At 51.3% G+C, this 21,674-nt stretch overlaps 1 long non-coding RNA gene across 1 annotated transcript; it reads left to right on the top strand.

The window, feature by feature from the left end:
• Window positions 1–1,652: 1,652 nt before the first annotated feature.
• LOC116969648 lies at window positions 1,653–20,909 on the top strand. The gene is made up of 3 exons (XR_004410877.1): window positions 1,653–1,685; window positions 16,355–16,359; window positions 20,899–20,909. It is a non-coding gene; the product is annotated as an uncharacterized LOC116969648 (long non-coding RNA).
• Window positions 20,910–21,674: the final 765 nt, after the last annotated feature.

Raw genomic sequence — 21,674 nt, 5'->3', positions numbered from 1 at the left:
CTAATAAGTTTCTATACCATAGAAAAAGGTTAACAAAAAAATAAAGAAAATGGACACAACACATTATAGTGTTCAACACAAACGTCCCCCCACAGCAGAATCAAACATTTCCACTGTGGGGAAAGGCACCAGAAAGTTAAGTCCCCTTCCTCTGAAACACCCGAGGTCGGGGCCCATTTGTGGTCTTGCAGCAAGTCCGATGATTTTCAGGGCCCTCTTGCCGTGAAAGATGGAACACCGGCGCCGGGTGAAACAATTCCTCAAGCGGCGTGGAAAGTCAGGAGCGGCTGCCTCCTCCCCAGAGACCGGAGCCCGGGGCACTCGTAGCCCTTAGGCCGCGCCGGTTGGAGCTCCAACCCCGGCGAACTCGATCCCTGGCTCCGCGGAGCTCCAAATCCAGCGCCGCCCGCGGCCGGATGCCCGCAGCCACAGCTCCGCGATGTTGGGAGTCGGCGGCCACAGCGCTCCGGAGCTTACCGCACGGCGACCCGGTAAGGCATCGCCCGCTCCCTGTTGGAATCCCAGTGCTGCACCGCCGCCGAAGCTGTAGTCCCGGCCGGTCTCGACAGGAATCGCCGCTCCACTCTCGATGGCAGGCCGCGAGGACGGGGCGAAGAAGCAGCTTGGAGGGATGCTGCCTCTCTGACCAGGTAGGGGACTAAGAAATAAAGTTTCCCCCTCCCCCCCACCCTCCACATAAAAGAGCTCCAACTAACTAACACACATTTTTTTTTAACAGGACTTAAAATAAAAAAAGGTGAAGAGACGGACTGCGGGCAGGCTGCCATACACAGACGGCGCCCACTGCTGCACATCCGCCATCTTAACAAAAAAAAGTCACAGTACACTGAGTCCTGCTAGCCCTAGCAAGTGCAATTCTTGTTTTAAGTCGCAGTACACCGAGTCTAGTATATTACTAAAACTCTCATTTTATTTGTTTCTATTTCTGTCTGCGTGTGTGTCTGTGATGTCTGTTCAGTGATGTCCTCAAATTACGCCAAAACGGTACATGATAGCGCTAGAATATTTGGACACCCTACGCATCAGTGTCCTGTGGTGGTTTGTATCAAGTTTCGTTCAGATTGATGTTATATTTTACAATTTACTCACATTTAAAACGTTATAAAATCCAGTTTGAGCAAAATCACTAGCACTGGCAGTTACAGCTATGACTTCACAATGGGATCTCATTTACATAAACTGCAATGATCCACCCCACAATGACATCACAATGGGATCTCATTTACATTATTGATCGGGGAGAGGAGGGGCGTAGGGAGGGGAGAGATGTTATGGAGGGAGGGATTGACTGACTGAGGATAGGGGAATGGAGGGGGAGGGAGATGTGAGGGAGGGAGGAAATGATCCGCGCCTGCACAGTTGGGGGCTATGGGTGCGTGGTGGAATATTGCGTTAGGGGGCGGATGGGTTGCGTTGGAGGACCAGGCTTCCCGTGTGACAGGGACCAAAACGGTACACGATAGCGCTACAAATGTTACCCCACCATACTTACTCACCATTGTCCTGTGGTGTGTTGTATCAAGTATTTTCAGATTTATGGTATATTTTACAAGTTATTGACATTTTTAACTGTACAAAATCCCACTGTGAAAAAATCTCTTCCATCTGCACTGACGGGTGCCAGCTATGACGTCACAATGAGATCTCATTTATATAAACTGCCCGTCATTTAAATTTTTTTTTTCAAAAACACAGCAGCTTGCACCTCACAATGATGCAGTTCCCGGAGGTTGCAGGTGGTTGCCGGAGGTTGCAGGTAGTGGAAGCAGGTGGGGAGACTGACAAATACCTCCGGGAACCGCACGGAAACCTTGGGTGGGGCGCAAAGTCTCCAGAGGTTTCCGTTCAGGTTTCCTAAGTGGGACAGTGGCATAAAACTCTAATCTTGTCTGTGTGTATGTCGGTGTGTGTGTCCGTCGTGCCATGAATTACGCCAAAACGGTACACGATGATAGCGCTGCAATTTCTGGACCATTTCAGAGTAATGTACTAACACTAGCACCACCTTACTGTACACTTTATATTAACACTCACTTCCCATATTACGTAGTTACACCGGTGGTAGAGATGAACTAACAACATATTGTACTGCACCGCCATGACTGATGATTAAAGATGATTTAAACACCACTTTGTCTGTACATTTCTCTACACTCACCGTACAAAACGGTGCACGATAGCGCCGCAATTTTTGTCCCACCTTATTCACCATTGCCCTGTGGTGTGCTGTATTACGTTTCGTTCAGATTGATGTTATCAGGTTTCATTTAGATTGATGTTAAACTGTTGCCAGGGGCCACACACACAGTTTAAGAATAAGGAGTAAGCCATTTAGAACGGAGACGAGGAAACACTTTTTCTCACAGAGTGGTGAGTCTGTGGAATTAAGGCGGCCATCTTAACTACTGGCAGTCTCCCATTGAAGTCAATGCCAGTGAAGCCATAGGTGGCCATCTTAACTAATGGCAGTCTCCCATTGAAGTCAATGCGACTGAAGCCATAGGCGGCCATCTTAACTACTGGCAGTCTCCCATTGAAGTCAATGATATTGAAACCGAAGGCGGCCATCTTAACTAGCGGCAATCTCCCATTGAAAATGCCAGTGAAGCCATAGGCGGCCATCTTAACTAATGGCAGTCTCCCATTGAAGTCAATGCAACTGAAGCGATGGGCCGCCATATTAACTATTGGCAGTCTCCCATTGAAGTCAATGCGATTGAAGCCATAGGCGGCCATCTTAACCACTGGCAGTCTCCCATTGAAGTCAATGGTAGTGAAGCCATAGGCGGCCATCTTAACTACTATCCCTCCTCACCTCCCCATTCCCCCTTCTCCCTCCCTACTCCCTCAACACCCCCCGGGGAAGAGAGGGGGGGGTGTTGAGGGAGAGGGGGGAGTAGGGAGGGAGAGGGGGGAGTAGGGAGGGAGAGGGGGGGGGGAATGGAGGAGGTGAGGAGGGATAGTGGTGAGGGAGAGGGGGGTAGGGAGGAGGGGTAGGGGGGGAGGGGCAGTCCATCTATTCCTAACACTCCCTATCACCCCCACTCCTCTCTGTCTCCCACCCTCCCTCAAGCCCCCCCCCCAATCACCCCCGTCTTCACTTCCCCTCGGGATCTCGCCTGTCCCCCGGTGAGAGAACTTGCTGCAGTATATACAGTGGAACTGTACGCTATTTTGATGGCAGTTCGGTGGATAGAACAGGTGCAACCATGCAAAGTATTAATATGTAGCGACTCATTGTCTGCAATCCAGAGTATTGGGTCTGGTGCATCCCATAGGCGGCCTGAGCTAGTGTATGAAATTCTACTACTATTAAGCCAAGTAACAAGGAAGGGCAGTGATGTGACTTTGTTGTGGGTCCCAGCACACATTGGTGTGCTTGGAAATGAAAAAGTGGATAAATTAGCAAAAGAGGCCGTTAAAAAAGAGAACATAGAGGTAAACCTACAATTATCCAAATCTGAAGGAAGACGCATTGTGTGGAAGAAAATAAATCAGGAATGGCAACAATACTGGGAACAGGAGACAAAGGGGAGACACCTCTATTCGCTACAAAACAGAGTGGGCATTACAGCAAGAAGAGGGGGGAACAGGAGAGAACAGGTAGTATTAGCAAGATTGAGGATAGGACACACTCACCTGAACAGCACATTAAAAATGTTGGGAAAACACCCTACTGGGATGTGTGAGGAATGCCATCACCCGGAAACAGTTCAGCATGCTCTAGTTACATGTAGAAGATATGAAATAGAAAGAAGAGTTTTGATCAGTGAAATGAAGAAAATTGGAATGACAGAAATATCAGAAAAGAACATCCTAGAGTATGGAAGGAAAGGAAAAGGAGTAAAGGTGTTGTTTAATATCTTGAGGGCCTCTGGCCTTATAAAAAGGATATAATGTAAAGACATGAGGACTGTGGAGTGAAGCCAGAAGGTGGCAGCAATGCAACATTGTGGATGCCGGCTGCCGTAAAACTCCGAAGAAGAAGTAGAAGAAGTAGAAGAAGAAGAGAGAACTTGCTCGTTCACACACACACAGAGAGAGGGAGGGAGGGAGGGACACAGAAGGGAATGACGGACGGACAAAGAGAGGGACACAGAGGGAATGACGAATGGACAGAGAGGGAGGGAGGGAGAGGGACACAGAGGGAATGACGGACGGACAGAGAGGGAGGGAGGGAGGGAGGGAGACGGATAAAAGCCGGGAGCGCGCGTCGATGGTCGGTCGGGGGGCGGGGCGGGGGTGTTGACGTCACTCGGCCTCGCGCCGTTTCCCGCCCGCGCGCGGGACACGAGATGTTGACGTTGACGGCGGCCGCGCACGCGCACACGCGCGATCGGATCCCGGGTGGAGCCAACACACGCTGTCAATGCAGCAGCAGCAGCAACTTTACATTCATGCTTTTTCCCACTTTAACGTCGCTTACAGCTGTTCCAGCTGAGGAGCGGTTAACGGCGGCGATGGACGGTTAGTGGGCGGAGGTTAATCCCCCATTAACGGGCGTCGAAAGCTGGGGCCGCCCTGGAGCGAGTGTATTACAGTTCATCCGCCCGGGAGCGAGTGTAATACAGTTGTGGGGCCCGGGAGCGAGTGTATTACAGTTGTGGGGCCCGGGAGCGAGTGTACTACAGTTGTGGGGCCCGGGAGCGAGTGTAATACAGTTGTGGGCCCGGGAGCGAGTGTAATACAGTTGTGGGGCCCGGGAGCGAGTGTATTACAGTTCATCCGCCCGGGAGCGAGTGTAGTACAGTTGTGGGGCCCGGGAGCGAGTGTACTACAGTTGTGGGACCCGGGAGCGAGTGTAATACATTTGTGGGGCCCGGGAGCGAGTGTACTACAGTTGTGGGGCACGGGAGCGAGTGTAATACAGTTGTGGGGCCCGGGAGCGAGTATATTACAGTTGTGGGGCCCGGGAGCGAGTGTATTACAGTTGTGGGGCCCGGGAGCGAGTGTAATACAGTTGTGGGGCCCGGGAGCGAGTGTATTACAGTTGTGGGGCCCGGGAGCGAGTGTAATACAGTTCATCCACCCGGGAGCGAGTGTACTACAGTTGTGGGGCCCGGGAGCGAGTGTACTACAGTTGTGGGGCACGGGAGCGAGTGTAATACAGTTGTGGGGCCCGGGAGCGAGTATATTACAGTTGTGGGGCCCGGGAGCGAGTGTATTACAGTTGTGGGGCCCGGGAGCGAGTGTAATACAGTTGTGGGGCCCGGGAGCGAGTGTATTACAGTTGTGGGGCCCGGGAGCGAGTGTAATACAGTTCATCCACCCGGGAGCGAGTGTACTACAGTTGTGGGGCCCGGGAGCGAGTGTACTACAGTTGTAGGGCCCGGGAGCGAGTGTATTACAGTTGTGGGGCCCGGGAGCGAGTGTATTACAGTTGCGGGGCTCGGGAGCGAGTGTATTACAGTTGTGGGGCCCGGGAGCGAGTGTACTACAGTTGTGGGGCCCGGGAGCGAGTGTATTACAGTTGTGGGGCCCGGGAGCGAGTGTACTACAGTTGTGGGGCCCGGGAGCGAGTGTATTACAGTTGTGGGGCCCGGGAGCGAGTGTATTACAGTTGTGGGGCTCGGGAGCGAGTGTATTACAGTTGTGGGGCCCGGGAGCGAGTGTACTACAGTTGTGGGGCCCGGGAGCGAGTGTATTACAGTTGTGGGGCCCAGGAGCGAGTGTACTACAGTTGTGGGGCCCGGGAGCGAGTGTAATACAGTTGTGGGGCCCGGGAGCGAGTGTAATACAGTTGTGGGGCCCGGGAGCGAGTGTAATACAGTTGTGGGGCCCGGGAACGAGTGTAATACAGTTGAGGGGCTCGGGAGCGAGTGTATTACAGTTGTGGGGCCCGGGAGCGAGTGTACTACAGTTGTGGGTCCCGGGAGCGAGTGTAATACAGTTGTGGGGCCGGGGAGCGAGTGTATTACATTTGTGGGGCCCGGGAGCGAGTGTAACACAGTTGTGGGGCCCAGGAGCGAGCACCTTGTGGCTGCGCGCGCATGCTTGGTGAGGCGGGGCCCCGCGCGCTGCCTCTTCCCGCCAAGTCGAGCGGCTGTTGGGAACGCGCACGCGCGGGGCTCGATTTTTGGTGCCAATTTGAAGGGCAGCCTCGACACCGTCATGGTGTTGGTCCACTACATCTACAGCTCACTGTTCTGCTGTAAATTATCTGTCTTGCTTCACCTTCACCAATAACACAGAAAGGTGAGGACATATTATTGTTTTATGTCCATATTATTCTGTCCTCAATATGGTGGTTTCTGTTTGGGGAGAGGAGAAGGGGGGGAGGGGAGAGGAGAAGGGGGAGAGGAGAGGAGAAGGGGGGAGGGGAGAGGAGAAGGATGGGAGAGGGGGGGAGAGGAGAAGGGGGTGAGGGGAGAGGAGAAGGGGGGAGGGGGGAGGAGAGGAGAATGGGGGGAGAGGGGAGAGGTGGAGGGGGGGGAGAGGAGAAGGGGGTGGGGGGGAGGAGATGGGAAGGGGGAGAGGAGAATGGGGAGAGGGTGGAGAGGTGGAGGGGGGGAGAGGAGGAGATGGGATGGGGGGGGAGGAGATGGGATGGGGGGGAGAGGAGATGGGGGGAGAGGAGATGGGGGGGAGAGGAGAAGATGGGGGGAGAGGAGGAGATGGGGGGGAGAGGAGGAGATGGGGAGATGAGGAGGGGGGAGAGGAGAAGGGGGGAGGGGTAGTGGAGAAGGGGTGAGGAGAGAGAAGAAGGGGGGGAAGAGGGGAGAGGAGAAGGGGGGTGCGGAGAGGAGAAGGGGTGGAGAGGGGAGGAGAGAGGAGAAGGGGGGAGGGGAGAAGGGAGGGAGGGGAGAAGGGAGGGAGAGGAGAGGGGGTGAGGAGAAGGGGGGTGGAGGAGAAGGGGAGGGAGGAGGAGGAGAGGAGAAGGGGGAAGAGGAGAAGGGGGTGAGGGGAGAGGATGAGGGGGAGAGGAGAAGGGGGGGAATGGGAGAGGAGAATGGGGGAGAGGAGAGGAGAAGGGGGTGAGGGGAGAGGAGAAGGGGAGGAGGGGGAGAGGAGAGGGAGGGATAGGAGAAGGTGGGGGGGGGAGAGGAGAAGGGGGGGAGGGGCAGAGGAAAAGGGGGGAGGGGGAGAGGAGAATGGGGAGGGGAGAGGAGAGGAGAAAGGGGAAGGGGAGAGGGGGAGGGGAGAGGAGAAGGAGGGAGGGGAGAAGTGGTGGAGGGGGAGAGGAGAAGGGGGGAGGGGAGAGGAGAAGGGGGGGAAGGGTTGGGGGAGCGGAGAGGGGGAGGGGGAGATGAGAAGAGGGGAGGGGGAGATGAGAAGGGGGGAGAGGAGAAGGGGGGTAGGGGGAGGGGGAGAGAAGGGGGGAAAGGGGAGAGAATTTTTCTTAGACTCAATCACGGCTGATCTATGTCTCCCTTTCAACCCCATTCTCCTGCCTTCTCCCCATAACCCTGACACCCGTACGAATGAAGAACCTGTCAATCTCCACCTAATGGCAGCCGTCTGCTGCAATGAATCCCACAGATTCACCACCCTCCAGCTCAAGAAATTCCTCATCATCTCCATTCTAGAGGTACATCCTTTAATTCTGAGGCTATACTAGTGGTCCTAGACTCTCCCACTGGTGGAAACATCCTCTCCACATCCACCCTGTCCAGGCCTTTGACTATGTGATGGGGTGTGGAGGGTGCAGAGAGTGTTCATGAAGGTGGGCACGGGGTTTGTAGGGTGCAGAGAGGGTTTGGGAGAGAGGGGAGAGGGTGCAGAGAGGGTTCGGAATGGATGTGGAGAGTGCACAGAGGGTTTAGGTGAGGGTGGGATGTGGAGGACGCAGAGAGGGTTCAGTAGGGTGAGGATTGGTTGTGGAGGGTGAAGAGAGGGTTCAGGAGGGGGAGGATGGGGTGTGGAGGGTGAGGAGAGGGGTCAGGAGGGTGTGGAGGGTGAGGAGAGGGTTCACGTGGGTGAGGATGGGGTGTGGAGGGTGAGGAGAGGGTTCAGGTGGGTGGGGATTGGGTGTGGAGGGTGAGGAGAGGGTTCAGGAGGGTGAGGATGGGGTGTGGAGGGTGAGGAGAGGGTTCGTGAAGGTGAGGTGTGGAGGGTGAGGAGAGGGGTCAGGAGGGTGAGGATGGAGAGTGGAGGTGAAGAGAGGGTTCAGGAGGGTGTGGAGGGTGAAGAGAGGGTTCAGGAGGGTGTGGAGGGTGAAGAGAGGGTTCAGGAGGGTGTGGGTGGGGTGTGGAGGGTGAGGAGAGGGTTCAGGAGGGTGAGGATGGAGTGGGGAGGGTGTTGAGAGGGCTCGGCAGGGTGGGGACAGGGTGGGTGGGTGACAGCATGGTGCCAGATGGGGTGACTGTGGGAAATGTGAGGCCATCCTCGCCAGCAGACAATGAAGCGAAGCAGCAATGCTGTATTCTGTGAATGTGGTGACTTGCTACAGCATCACCAAGAGTATTAGATAACATTTATTGACATTAATAAGGAATAATATTGCATCAAGTTTCATCAGACTGGCGTTGCCGTGTGTAGCGAGACCGATGCACAGCCTCTGTTCTTTAATGTTTAGATGAATGAGGGGTGACCTGAATGAAATGTCCATAGATTGGATGTATGCCGGGTGGTATGTTATGCTGCATGTAAGAATATAATTGTTCCATTGTACATGTGAGAATGTAACACTCTTGATTCCTGGTTATTCCCCTGAGTGAAAAGTCCAGATCTAGGGATCAGAATCTGTGACTGGGGTGGTGGTCGCTGTGTTTCTGGGGTGGCTTGTTTCTGACTCTGAGGAGTGTTGGAACAATGCAGGGATGCCCAGCTCCACCCAGTGTAAATGTACTTGGGGTTCCTGTCTTCATCACTGTATCTACCAGTGGTACCTCCATCCCCCAGCTACCATTGGTCATTTGCGGTTTCAATACATTGAGGACAGAGGAAGCCAATTATTTGACCCACAGTGTCTTTGCCGGTTGTGCAAGAGTTCATCGGTCAGATCCCACCTTCTGGTAGCCAGTCTTCAAGCACACATTTTAGTGTATATGTTTCTTCACAGGTAAATTTGGCAGAGTTCCAGATCTCTGTGTGGAATGAGCTTCCAGTGAAGGTGGTGGAGGCAGGTTCGTTTTTATCATTTAAAAATAAATTGGATAGTTATATGGATGGGAAAGGAATGGAGGGTTATGGTCTGAGCGCAGCTTTATGGGACTAGGGGAGATTATGTGTTCGGCACGGACTAGAGTGGTCGAGATGGCCTGTTTCCGTGCTGTAATTGTTATATGGTTATATCTGTTCTGATCCTGTGGTGGGAGAAACATTTCACCAGGTCTACAATCTTTCAGCTAATTCCTGTATCACCGTGCTGCCCTGTATTCGACCGAATTACTCAGGGGAAGTGGTCCTCCCCCTTTCCTCCCTCATCTCATTACTCTATACAGCTCAATTGATGCTCTCGTGAAATTTAGCCTTTCCAATAATTTATCAAAGTTCCAAATACAGTTAATAATTTCCAAACTTATTGCAATTAACCACCTAACAGCTGGTGACTTTGCCAATGTTAACCTTTCTTGGAATTAGAAATGTGTGGTAAATGTTTGAGTTGTGTTTACGTGTCGGAACAGCATTTGTTTTATTTGAGCATAAGTTGTGAGCAGCCAGTTCCACCCATGACATGTGACATGTTCTGTTGGTGGAGAAAGTTCACCATTTGGACTCATCGATATTTTAAATACAGGTGGTGTGCAACCTAAATGGGAACTTGTGGTTGTGTTTTCCGGTTTGATTTCAAACCTGCAGCATCTGCGGGTTTCATATGAAGAAAGACTGGATAGAATCGGTTTGTACTCGCTAGAATTTAGAAGATTGAATGGGGATCTTATAGAAACATACAAAAATCTTAAGGGGTTGGACAGGCTATATACAGGAAGATTGTTCCCGATGTTGGGGAAGTTCAGAACAAGGGGTCACAATTTAAGGATAAGGGGGAAATCTTTTAGGACTGAGATGAGGAAAACATTTTTCACACAGAGAGTGTTGAATCTGTGAATTCTCTGCCACAGAAGGTAGTTGAGGCCAGTTCATTGGCTATATTTAAGAGGGAGTTAGATGTGGCTAAAGGGATCAGGGGGTATGGAGAGAAGGCAGGGACAGGATACTGAGTTGGATGATCAGCCATGATCATATTGAATGGCGGTGCAGGCTCGAAGGGCCGAATGGCCTACTCCTGCACCTATTTTCTATGTTTCTATGATATTAGACCTGCAGCATCTGTGGGTTTGAGTTTAGACCTGCAGCATCTGTGGGTTTGAGTTTAGACCTGCAGCATCTGTGGGTTAGATATTAGACTTGCAGCATCTGTGGGTTTGATATTAGACCTGCAGCATCTGAGGGTTTAAGTTTAGACCTGCAGCATCTGTGTGTTTGAATTTAGACCTGCAGCATCTGTGGGTTTGTTTAATTTCCTTCCTGCCATGATGACGCAGTGCGCATGTGCACAGGCTGGCAAGTCACCGGATGGGCGTCTCTTCCTTCCTTCCTGCCGACCGACCTGTTGCAGCGGCGGGGGAAGAGAGAAGAGAAGAGAGGGAGTCCACAGGCTGGGGGAGCGGGAAAAGGAGAGGAGAGGGATTCCACTGTACAGGCCGCTCTGGGGAGCGGGGCCCACCGCGGTGTCTGAGCGGGCGGGGAGACTCAGGGCCGGGGAGCGAGGACAGCAGATTGACATCCATCCATTCATCGGTGAGTATTTTGTCCGCCGCTCCCCAGTGGACGGCTCAAATCTTGGGGAGAGACTTGGGTTAAATTCCCCATTGAATGTGATTTGTTCTTGTCTGTCTGCAACACGTTGAATTTATTGTTGTGAGTAAATGTGTCCCAGTGATAGTTTGAAGCAGAAAAGTCATGTTCCACAACAGCTGTGTTTTGTCATTGGATGTGTTTGTGTAGATGCTGCAAATCACACAGACATCTATAAAGTTGGAACTAACAGTTGATGTGGTGAATGTGCTGAGCAGTCTGGTGGAGTCAAAGCAAATGTCCCAGTTTGTTTTACACTTACTAAATGGCTCAATGTTCAGGGAACTGTTTCATAATGAAACCGTCAGCTTGTTATTTCCAGTTTCAGATATTTTTGCTGATAAACGTCCTCAACTGCCAGAGTAAAGGCCTTTCTGAGCCTTCTGTAAGGAGAGTTGCACATTTTTTTCGCCCTGTGGTCACAGATAAGTTCTAGTTGTTCTAGTTGATCACTGCGCAAACAGTTCATCAGTTGTTATCGGGCGCAGGTCGGAGTGAGTAGAGTGGTGATTACATTTTAAAGTGGGTCTTTTTCACCAAGTTGAGGAGATCTACTTGCTCAATCCCCTTTTTAAATGACTTAACATCGAGAGCAGCACGTGTGTTGGGTGGTAACATTCCATTCCCTTATCGTCCTTGGGTAAAGGGAATATTGGTAGCAAGGTTTATTAAAATTTAGCCAGTTGAAAATGTAGGGACCATTATTTTGTCTTGTTTCATGGCAGTTGGTGCTCTGGGATGACGGGAGATTTGATGGCGTGATTTTGTGAATCTCCTTGTTAATTGCAATGAGTCTTAGCCAGATTCTGCGGCTCTCTAGGTATCCCATCCGAGAGAAGTCAGCATATTATTCATGCTTGATTTGTGCTTGTAGTCATTACATACAAAGCGGGCTGCTCGGCGTTGTACTTTCTCCAGGGTGATGTTGCAGTTGTTGAAAGGATCCCATAGGGCTCCACAATACATTAATTTGAGCCTGACAAAGGACTTGTAGGCATTCTCTTTGACGGATGTACAACATGCGTGAACATTTATTTTGAGTAGGCTGAGGGACAGTGCTCACAGGATGATAGTAAAAGGAAAGGATACTTTGAGGATTTCAGATTTGCAACACAGAATGCGTTTTGTACATGTCAGTTCTCATTTCATTATTCAAATGAGTTGGGACTATTGGGTATGTGAGGGGAAATATGAAAGTTGCACAAATCTATTGACCACTGTAGGATGACGTGTGACTTTCGCAACCGTTTTTTTTGGGCATGGAATTTAAAAAAAAATATTGCTATTCATGATGATCTGAATCAAAAAGACAAACATACTGGAAACACTCAGCAGTTTGAGCAGCATTTGATTACAGTCCCAGTTCTGATAATGGATCATCTAACATTGCACTTCCCTTGTTTTCTGCATTCAACATTTTAATCAATAAAGTAAATACACATTTCTGCATGCACTATTTTAATCAATAAAGTAAATACACATACCCAAACTCCACAAACCTGACTGTCCCGGTAGACCCATTGTCTCTGCCTGTTCGTGCCCCACCAAATTCATTTCCACATACCTTGACTCCATCCTATCCCCCTTGGTTAGATCACTCCCTAACTATGTTCAAGACACCTCAGACACTCTCCGTCGTCTCCGCGCATTACATTCTCTAGGCCCTCACCCCCTCATCTTCACCATGGACGTCCAGTCACTCTACACCTCCATCCCCCACCAGGATGGTCTCAAAGCCCTCCGGTTCTTCCTCGACCAGAGAAGCAACCTATACCCGTTCATTGATACTCTCCTCCGCCTAGCGGAGTTGGTCCTTACCCTCAATAACTTCACGTTTGACTCATCCCATTTCCTCCAAATACAAGGCATAGCTATGGGCACACGCATGGGCCCCAGCTATGCCTGCCTCTTAGTCGGTTACGACGAGCAATCCTTGTTCAATACCTACCACGGCCCCATCCCCGACCTCTACCTCCGCTACATCGACGACTACTTTTGTGCCACCTCCTGCGCCCACACACAACTGACTGACTTCATCCACTTCACCACTAACTTCCATTCCACTAACACCACTACTCGCAATTCCTCCGACTACGCCGCATCTGCTCCCAGGATGATGCGTTCCACACCAGGGCATCTGAAATGTCCTCATTCTTCAGGAGACGAGGGTTCCCCTCCTCCACCATAGATGAGGCTCGCACCAGGGTCTCTTCCATACCCCGCAACACTGCTCTCTCTCCCCATCCCCCCCCCACTCACAACAAGGGCAGAGTCTCCCTAGTCCTCACCTTTCACCCCACCAGCCGTCACGTACAACAAGTAATCCTCCGTCAGTTTCGCCACCTGCAACGTGACACCACCACTCGCCACATCGTCCCATCTCCCCCCATGTCTGCCTTCCGCAAAGACCGCTCCCTCCATAACTCCCTTGTCAATTCTTCCCTCCCCTCCCGTACCACCCCCTCCCCTGGCACTTTCCCTTGCAACCGCAAGAGATACAACACTTGGCCCTTTACCTCCCCCCTCGACTCCATTCAAGGACCCAAGCAGTCGTTCCAGGTACGACAGAGGTTTACCTGCATCTCCTCCAACCTCATATATTGCATCCGCTGCTCTTGATGTCAGCCGATCTACATCGATGCTAGTCGTTTGCACTTGGCTAGATCACACACAGCTGTAAGATAACCAAATAAGATTGCTTTATATGCTAGATGTTGTTTAAAGGTAGAGAGAGATCACCTGTCCACAGCTGGGATAGTTCAGGACCAGAAGTAGTACAAATTAATGCAGAATTGTATCTTTCAGCTATGATAATAGAGAATGTCCGCAAGATAGCAAAGGATAATCCCTGTTTGTTGAGGATGAATCAGTTGGAGAGCTGAGTGCTGAGAGAAACTGATGTTTGTTCAACAGTTCAGTAGTTCAATATGTAGCTGTACAGTGAAATTCATAAAGCACATATTACACATGCAGGCATTGCCATTTTCAAAGTCCAAATCAGATCCGCCCTCGATGTCCTGGTGCAGTTCCTGTGAACCGACCTCCCTCACCTCACCCATCTATGTGTCCCGTGGGGCGCCTCCACCTACTTTGAGTGGCTGTAGGCATGAACCCAGTTCACCCTCCTATTGGGCCACTCCTAACGCCTGATGTCTCCAGCTCTCCTGGTAACGCCATCAGATGAACCTTTGGGCAGGTTTGGGCAGCGTCCTGTAGAGATGAGACTGATGATTCTCCTGTGAAGTAGGACTGGTGGTGGTACTGCAGACATCACCTGACATCATGGAGAACCAGCAGAGTCCAGGCCTGGGATATAATCCTCCTATTCTAGAATGGAAACTCCAGGGATGTTCCATAGGGACAGTGGGGACTAAAGTTTCCAGTAGACTTGGGATGTTTGCAGTTGGCCCATGAAATGGTTTATTTCCCCTCCAGCTAGTGAGTATCGTGGTGGTGTGGAAGCTTTCATCCTGGGTGGCAGGGTTGTGTTTAGAATAGGGCCAGCAGAGTGTGGTGGTAATTCCCCATTCAAGGGTGTTTCCTCCCTTTCTCTGAGTTGACACCTCCAATCAGATGAGGCGTGGATGTTGTGGATTGACCTTGTTTGGTCTGGAATAATGATGCGGTGATCAGGGGATTTGAAAGCTTCGAGGATCTGGGACAGATGATGAATTGGGTATTTGGAAAGATCAGCTAAAGGGCATTTGGAATACAGGGCAGACACGAGGTACCAGGTGGTCTACTCCTGCGCTTGTTATTTGGTTCTTGATTATAGAGGAATACCATGGCTTTTTGTTTTCAATGGGGTGTTTTCCCATCTCATCTATATTGCTGGTATTTGATGCTTCTGTTCCAGGAAATATTCGACATGGAGTTCTTGTAATTTTGTGCACATAGAAACATAGAAACATAGAAAATAGGTGCAGGAGTAGAGGCCATTCGGCCCTTTGAGCCTGCACCGCCATTCAATATGATCATGGCTGATCATCCAACTCAGTATCCTGTACCTGCCTTCTCTCCATACCCCCTGATCCCTTTAGCCACAAGGGCCACATCTAACTCCCTCTTAATATAGCCAATGAGCTGGCCTCAACTACCTTCTGCGGGAGAGAATTCCAGAGATTCACCACTCTCTGTGTGAAAAAAAGTTTTCCTCATCTCGGTCCTAAAAGATTTCCCCCTTATCCTTAAACTGTGACCCCCTTGTTCTGGATCCTTCATTCATGATTTAAAATTAGTCACACAAATCTTTCTTTATGTTTATAATATTTGTAATTTTTGAAGTATGTTGTAGTGGGGCATTCTGAAACCTTGGGGGGGATGCTGTATGTAATAGATGTTGTAAGCAGCTGAATATAGAGGTAAAAGATTATAATAACAGGTAGTGTAGGTGGAACATAACTTTTAAAATAGTTTTTTTGTTATAACAGGACATCTGCTACAGTGAGTTAATATTGTTAATTCATTTACAGCTGTAGATGTTTGAAATCTGAAATCAAAACACTAAATTCTGGATATACTCAGCAGGTCAGATATCATCTGTGGACAGTCCCAGTTCTGACCTTGGGTCTTCCACTGTATCTCTTTGACCAGATGCTGCCCTATGGACTGAGTTTCCGGCATTTTCATTATTGAATGCATTTTGTGATGTTTTTAACACTGTGAAACATGACAAGCAATCGCACAAGATGCCAAACAATAATGTGATAGCAGCCAGATAATATGTTAGTCTATCTGGTTGTCAAAGCATACACCGCCAGAAGACTAAGGAAGTTCAGCATTTCCCAGGGACTTTACCTAACTTATCCTGATACACTATAGACAGTGTCCTAGTGGAATACACTATAACTTGAGTTGCATGCTGCTTTGGAAAAGCAGCCAATGTAAGGAGTACCCCTCATACCCACGTCGTTCCGTCTCCTCCCATCGAAAACCCCAAAGCTGGAAAGCATGTACGACAAGATTCACTAAAATGGTGTTTAGATGATGTGATCAGGCTATTAAATATACACCTTGTATGCTGAGGATGTAATCCCGATCTCCCAATCGACCTGATTGTGGCCGTTACACTTTCTATATCAGTATATTATCAGGTCAGGTCGGGGAGAGTTCCCCCCACCACGGTTACCATGTAATCCCATGCTACCTGCTCCATGGTCGTATAGTCGGTGACTAAACTGTCTCCGCCACCTGGTTTGCCAGGTGAGGAGGGGGCTGTTGACCACCAGCATGACCAACAACAAGACCTGTCAATGGGCGGAAGAGATATCGAGCCAACGGACCTCCACACTTCAGTAGACGTTGCGATCACTGTCGTACACGGCATTGTAAGGAATGATGATAACGCGCACAGAACAAAATCCTATTCTTTCAGCGGCGGAAGTCCGCAGGAACTGGAGGACGGCGATGTGTGATAATAGACAATGGTCAATAGGTGCAGCAGTAGGCCATTCGGCCCTTCCAGCCAGCACCGCCATTCAATGTAATCATGGCTGATCATCGACAATCAGTACCCCGTTCCTGCCTTCTCCCCATATCCCCTGACTGCGCTATCTTTAAGAGCCCTATCTAGCTCTCTCTTGATCATCCAGAGAACCGGTCTCCACCTCCCTCTGAGGCAGAGAATTCTGTTTCCTCATCTCCGTTCTAGATGGCTTACCCCTTGTTCTTAAACTGTGGCCCCTGGTTCTGGCTCCCCCAACATCGGGAACATGTTTCCTGTCTCTAGTGTGTCCAAACCCTTAATAATCTTATATGTTTCAATAAGATCTCCTTCTAACTCCAGGGTGAACAAACCCAGCCGCTCCATTCTCTCAGCATGACAGTCCCGCCATCCCGGGAATTAACCTGGTGAACCTACGCTGCACTCCCTCAAAAGCAAGAATGTCCTTCCTCAAATTAGGAGACCGTCCATCCGTCACCGTTCCCGTAGGAAACCAGCACCACTGCGTCGCTAATGTTTTCAACTATGATGAATGAATGGATATTGTCTTCAGCTGCACGATTAATTTCTTTTTGCACTGCTTGTGTATAGTGTGATTGTTATTAGTGCTAAAAAATAATAATCATTCTCACTGGTTCTCGGTTCATGTGTCAATAATGCACCAATGGCAAGTCAGGTTCACAAGATTATTTAAGTTTCTGATTAAGATAGAGGGGCGTCACTTTTCCACAGCTGTCCGGAGCGGGTAGAGGTACCCCACCGTTTAGGGGCGGGGAGAGGGGGGGGGGCACTGTCAGGAGCGGAGGAGCGGGGTAGCAGAGTGAAGGACTCCACTGTCCAGGGCTTGGGAGTAGGGTGGAGACCCCGTTGTCCTGGCGGGGAAGTGACCCTGCTGTCCGTGTCAGGTTGAGGGACCGCATCAGCCGGGACGGGAGGGGGGAAAGAGACCGCGCTGGGTCGTGTGGGGGGGGGGGGGGGGGGGACACCTCGCCACCCGGTGCGGAGATGGGTTGGAGGACTGGGGAGTGGGACCTCACTGGCTGTGGCGGGGGATCGGGGACAGTGATCCCCTATGACAGCAGATTCCATACTATGAGTGGGTTTCCACCGGTCCAGAGTGGACGGCATGATCTTGGGGAGTGACTCCGGTTAAATTCCCCCCCCCCCTTACAACCTTACAAAAAGGCATATCAAACTCAAGAGGCCAAGTGTCATACTCCTGCTCCTAATATGTTCATTTATTTTTCCTAATAAACCTAATTTCCAGAGCTGCAAAGACTACGTGTTCCCCCATCTTATTTCCCGGAAAGATACTTTGCCATTAGTGCTGTCTCCAGCGTATATTTGTTCCATTATTTTGGGGATTTGAATTATTGATAAGACAAGCATGTGTTGGAGGGACTGAATCCGTCTGAAGAAGGGTCTTGACCCCGAGACGTCACCCATTATAAAAAAAAAACTTCTCTCCAGAGATGCTGCTTGTCCCGCTGAGTTACTCCAGCATTTTGTGTCAACCTGTGATTTAAACCAACATCTGCAGTTCTTTCCTACACAGTTGACAGCATGTGATGTCATCAGCTGAAAGTGTTGTCCTGCTCGTTGCAATTGGTGTCTAATACCAGCTTTTAATCTGTGTATTACAGAGCAGCGGGACGCATGAACGGCATTCACCATCATGGCTGATGGAGGGGACCAGGGAGGAGATCCAGTGGCCTCGACAACGAGGACAGACGACGGTGTGTTGCAGAATTACGTCAGATATAAATGTCCCAACAATGTGACTGGATCAGATTGCCTGACCTGCAGCACACACGGGGAGAGGGAATAGGGGATCAACGGAAGGGCGACAGACCTGAGCCGGAGAGAGTACAGTAATGATAGGGCAGGTCTGTCTGCATTAGGGTCATTTGATGGGTATAAAGACTGTCTGGGAGCAGCTGCTAGAGGGGAGTTAGATGTGGCTCTTGTGGCTAAAGGGATCAGGGGGTATGGAGAGAAGGCAGGTACAGGATACTGAGTTGGATGATCAGCCATGATCATATTGAATGACGGTGCAGGCTCGAAGGCCGAATGGCCTACTCCTGCATCTAATTTCTATGTTTCTATGATTGTTTTAAATGTGAGAGAACTGTTCAGACTCAGCGTGGTAGGTAGTGGAAGAAGCAAAGAAGTTTAGTTTTGTAAGCCTTGATGAACAAAGGATGTTGAAGGTCTGATTAGGGAAAACAAGTGAACGTTTGTCAGGGATGGGAAGCTACTCCCAGTGAGTCATTTGAAGTTTAATGGGGAAATGAGAGAAAACCAATGAATCAAGGAGAGAGAGAGGGGAAGGAGAGAGCGAGAGAGAAGGGGAGAGAGAGAGAGAGAGAAGGTGGGAGAGTGAGAAGGGGAGATAGAGACGGGGAGAGAGAGAAGGAGGAGAGGGAGAGGGGTGGTGGGAGAAAGGCAGGGGGGTGGAAGGGAGGGAGGGGGGAGAGAGAGTGTAGAGGGGAGAGAGGACAGGGGGGAGAGAGAGGAGGGCGTGAGTGAGGGGGAGGGAGGAGAGGGGAGGGGGCGAGTTGGAAGGGGAGAGAAGAGGGTGAGATGGCGGGGGGAGAGAAGAGGAAGGAGAGAGGGAGAGGGTGGAGACGGGCAGAATACCTGGGAGTGGAGGGGGGTCGAGGGGAGGGGTTGCAGAGGGGGGAGGGGGAGGGAGAGAGGATGGTAGAGTTGGGGGGGAGAGGGGGGAGCTGGAGAGGGGGCGAGAGAGGAGCGGGGAGAGAGAAGGGGGAGAGAGAAGAGGGAGGGGAAAAGGCAGGGGGTGGAAGGGAGGGATAGAGAGAGAGTAGGGGGCAGAGGGGAGGGAGGGGAGAGGGAGAGGGGGTGAGTGAAGAGGAGGGAGGAGAGGTGATGGGAAGAGAAGAGGGGAGTTGGAGGGGGAGAGAAGAGGAGGGGAGGGAAGTGGAGAGGAAGAAGAGGAGGGGGAGACGAGGAGGGGATGGAGGGGAGAGTGGGGGAGAATAGGAAGGGTGGAGGGGGATGGAGAGGGATGGGGTAGAGAGGGAGTGGCTAGATAGGGAGCGGTAGGATATCTTGCTCTATTTGATCTTATTTGATTGTGCACGCCAGGTTGATTGCATTCGTGGGACCACTTGAAGGTTCCAATCTCCCACCCCTGTCCCAGTGTGATGTCATATGTAAATGAGATCCACTGTGATTGGACATCTGTGAGGACTCGTGCAACAGATTGATTTTAAAATTTGTTGATGTTTTTTACTAAAAAAGCGGGGAAATTAATAACCAAATTTTCTAATTTTCAAAACAAAATGAGGAGGAGGAAAAAACTCTAGAGGTTGGGCGGGTGCTGCGGCTTCACACGCACACTAATCACCCCCCCAACACACACGGGGTGGGGGGATGAGGGGGGGTAGGGGGAGACGGGGTGCGGAGAGGGGGAGGGGAGAGAGAGGAGGGGTAGTGGGGATTGGAGGAGGGGAGAGGGGGTTGATGGCGGGTAGAGGGGAGTTGTGGGGTGAGGGGGGTTGGTGGGTGGTAGAGGGGTGTGAAGGAGGGGAGAGGGGTATTGGTGGGGAGTGGAGGAGGGGAGAGAGGGGTGGGGGGCAGAGGGGGGAGCAGGAAGGATAGAATGAGGGGAGAGAGAGTGGGGGAGGGAGGAAGAGAGGGGGAGGGAGAGGGGAGAGACAGGAGAGAGAGAGAGGAGAAAAAGGGGGGGGAGAGAGAGGATATAAACGGAAAAGTTGGGCCGCCCGGGAGTGAGTGTAATACAGTTGTGGTGGGGGGGGGGGGGGGGGAGCGAGCATCCTACAGCTCGCTGTACGAAAGATCTTTGATCCACAGCTCGCTGTAAATTGCTGTAATCGGCCCCGTCCCCGCTCTGATGACGCAGTGCGCATGTGCACGGTCTGGTCGTCACCGGATGGGCGGCGCTTCCTTCCTGCTGACCCACCTGTTGCGGCGGCGGGTTGTGGCTGCGGCGGATGAGGAAACTCGGGGGAGAGGGGGAGGGGAGAGGAGAAGGGGGGAGGGTGAGAGGAGAAGGGGGGGGGGGGAGAGGGGAATGGGGGAGAGGAGAAGGGGGGAGCGGAGTGGAGAAGGGGGGAGAGAGGATAAGGAGGGGAGGGGGAGAGGAGAAGGGGGCGAGGGGAGAGGAGAAGGGGAGGGGGGAGGAGAAGGGGGCAGGTAAAGAGAAGGGGTAGGGAAAGAAGGGGGGGGGGTGGGGAGAGAGGAGAGGGGGGCAGAGTAGGAGGGGGTAGAGAGGGGATACAGTGCGTCTCCATTGCTCTGTATCTGTATCTTTGACTATAATCACCACCACTGGTTGTCACAAACGTATCCTACACCCACTAGGGACAATGTTTACATTCACCAAGCCAATTAACCTGCAAACCTGTACGTCTTTGGAATGTGGGAGGAAACCGGAGATCTGGGAGAAAACCCGCGCATGTCACGGGGAGAACGTGCAAACTCCGTACAGACAGCGCCCGTAGTCGGGATCGAACCCGGGTCTCCGGCGCTGCATTTTGCTGTATGGCAGCAACTCTACCGCTGTAGGCGCCACCGTGAATCCCCGGGGAGAGTGGCGCCGTTTGTCAACCGGGTCCCGCTCATCAGTGCAGGGGTTCCTGCGGCCAATGCTGCCCGGTGACGCCCCGAGTTTATGCATCACCGGGCAGAGAGGGGTCTGCCGTGGGGAGCAGCAGAATGAGGCCAGTCGGCCCATCTAGTCTACTCCGCCATTCAATCATGGTTAGACGCAAAAGCTGGAGTAACTCAGCGGGACAAGCAGCATCTCTGGAGACTAGGAATGGGTGACGTTTCGGGTCGAGGCCCTTCTTCAGTCTGGTTACGGATAAGGGAAACGAGAGATATAGACGATTATTTTTTTCTTAGACTCAATCACGGCTGATCTATGTCTCCCTCTCAACCCCAATCTCCTGCCTTCTCCCCATAAACCTGACACCCGTACGTATGAAGAATCTGTCAATCTCCGCCTTAAAAATACCTAATGACAGCCGTCTGCGGCAATGAATCCCACAGATTCATCACCCTCCAGCTCAAAAAAATCCTCATCATCTCCATTCTAAAGGTACGTCTTTTAATTCTGAGGCTGTGCCCTCTGGTCCTAGACTCCCCCACTGGTGGGAACATCCTCTCCACATCCACTCTGTCCAGGTCTTTCGCTATTTGATGAGGTGTGGGTGGTGCAGAGAGGGTTCATGCGGATGGGGACGGAGTTTGTAGGGTGCAGAGAGGGATGAGGGGGTGGGGATGGAATATGTAGAATGGATTCAGGTGCCTGGAGATGTGGAGTAGATGGTGCAAAGATGATTCATGAAGGTGAGGATGGGTGTGGAGAATGCAGAGCGGCTTCAGGAGATTCGGGATGGAGTGTGGAGGGTGCAGAGAGAGTTTGGAAGTGAGGGGAGAAGGTGCAGAGTGTGTAGAGAGAGTTTGGAAGGGTCGTGGAGGG

Source organism: Amblyraja radiata, unplaced genomic scaffold (assembly GCF_010909765.2).
Source record: "Amblyraja radiata isolate CabotCenter1 unplaced genomic scaffold, sAmbRad1.1.pri S93, whole genome shotgun sequence".
Lineage (NCBI taxonomy): Eukaryota > Metazoa > Chordata > Chondrichthyes > Rajiformes > Rajidae > Amblyraja > Amblyraja radiata.
Note: the sequence above shows the minus strand (reverse complement) of the source record. Positions and strands in the feature narration are given on the sequence as shown.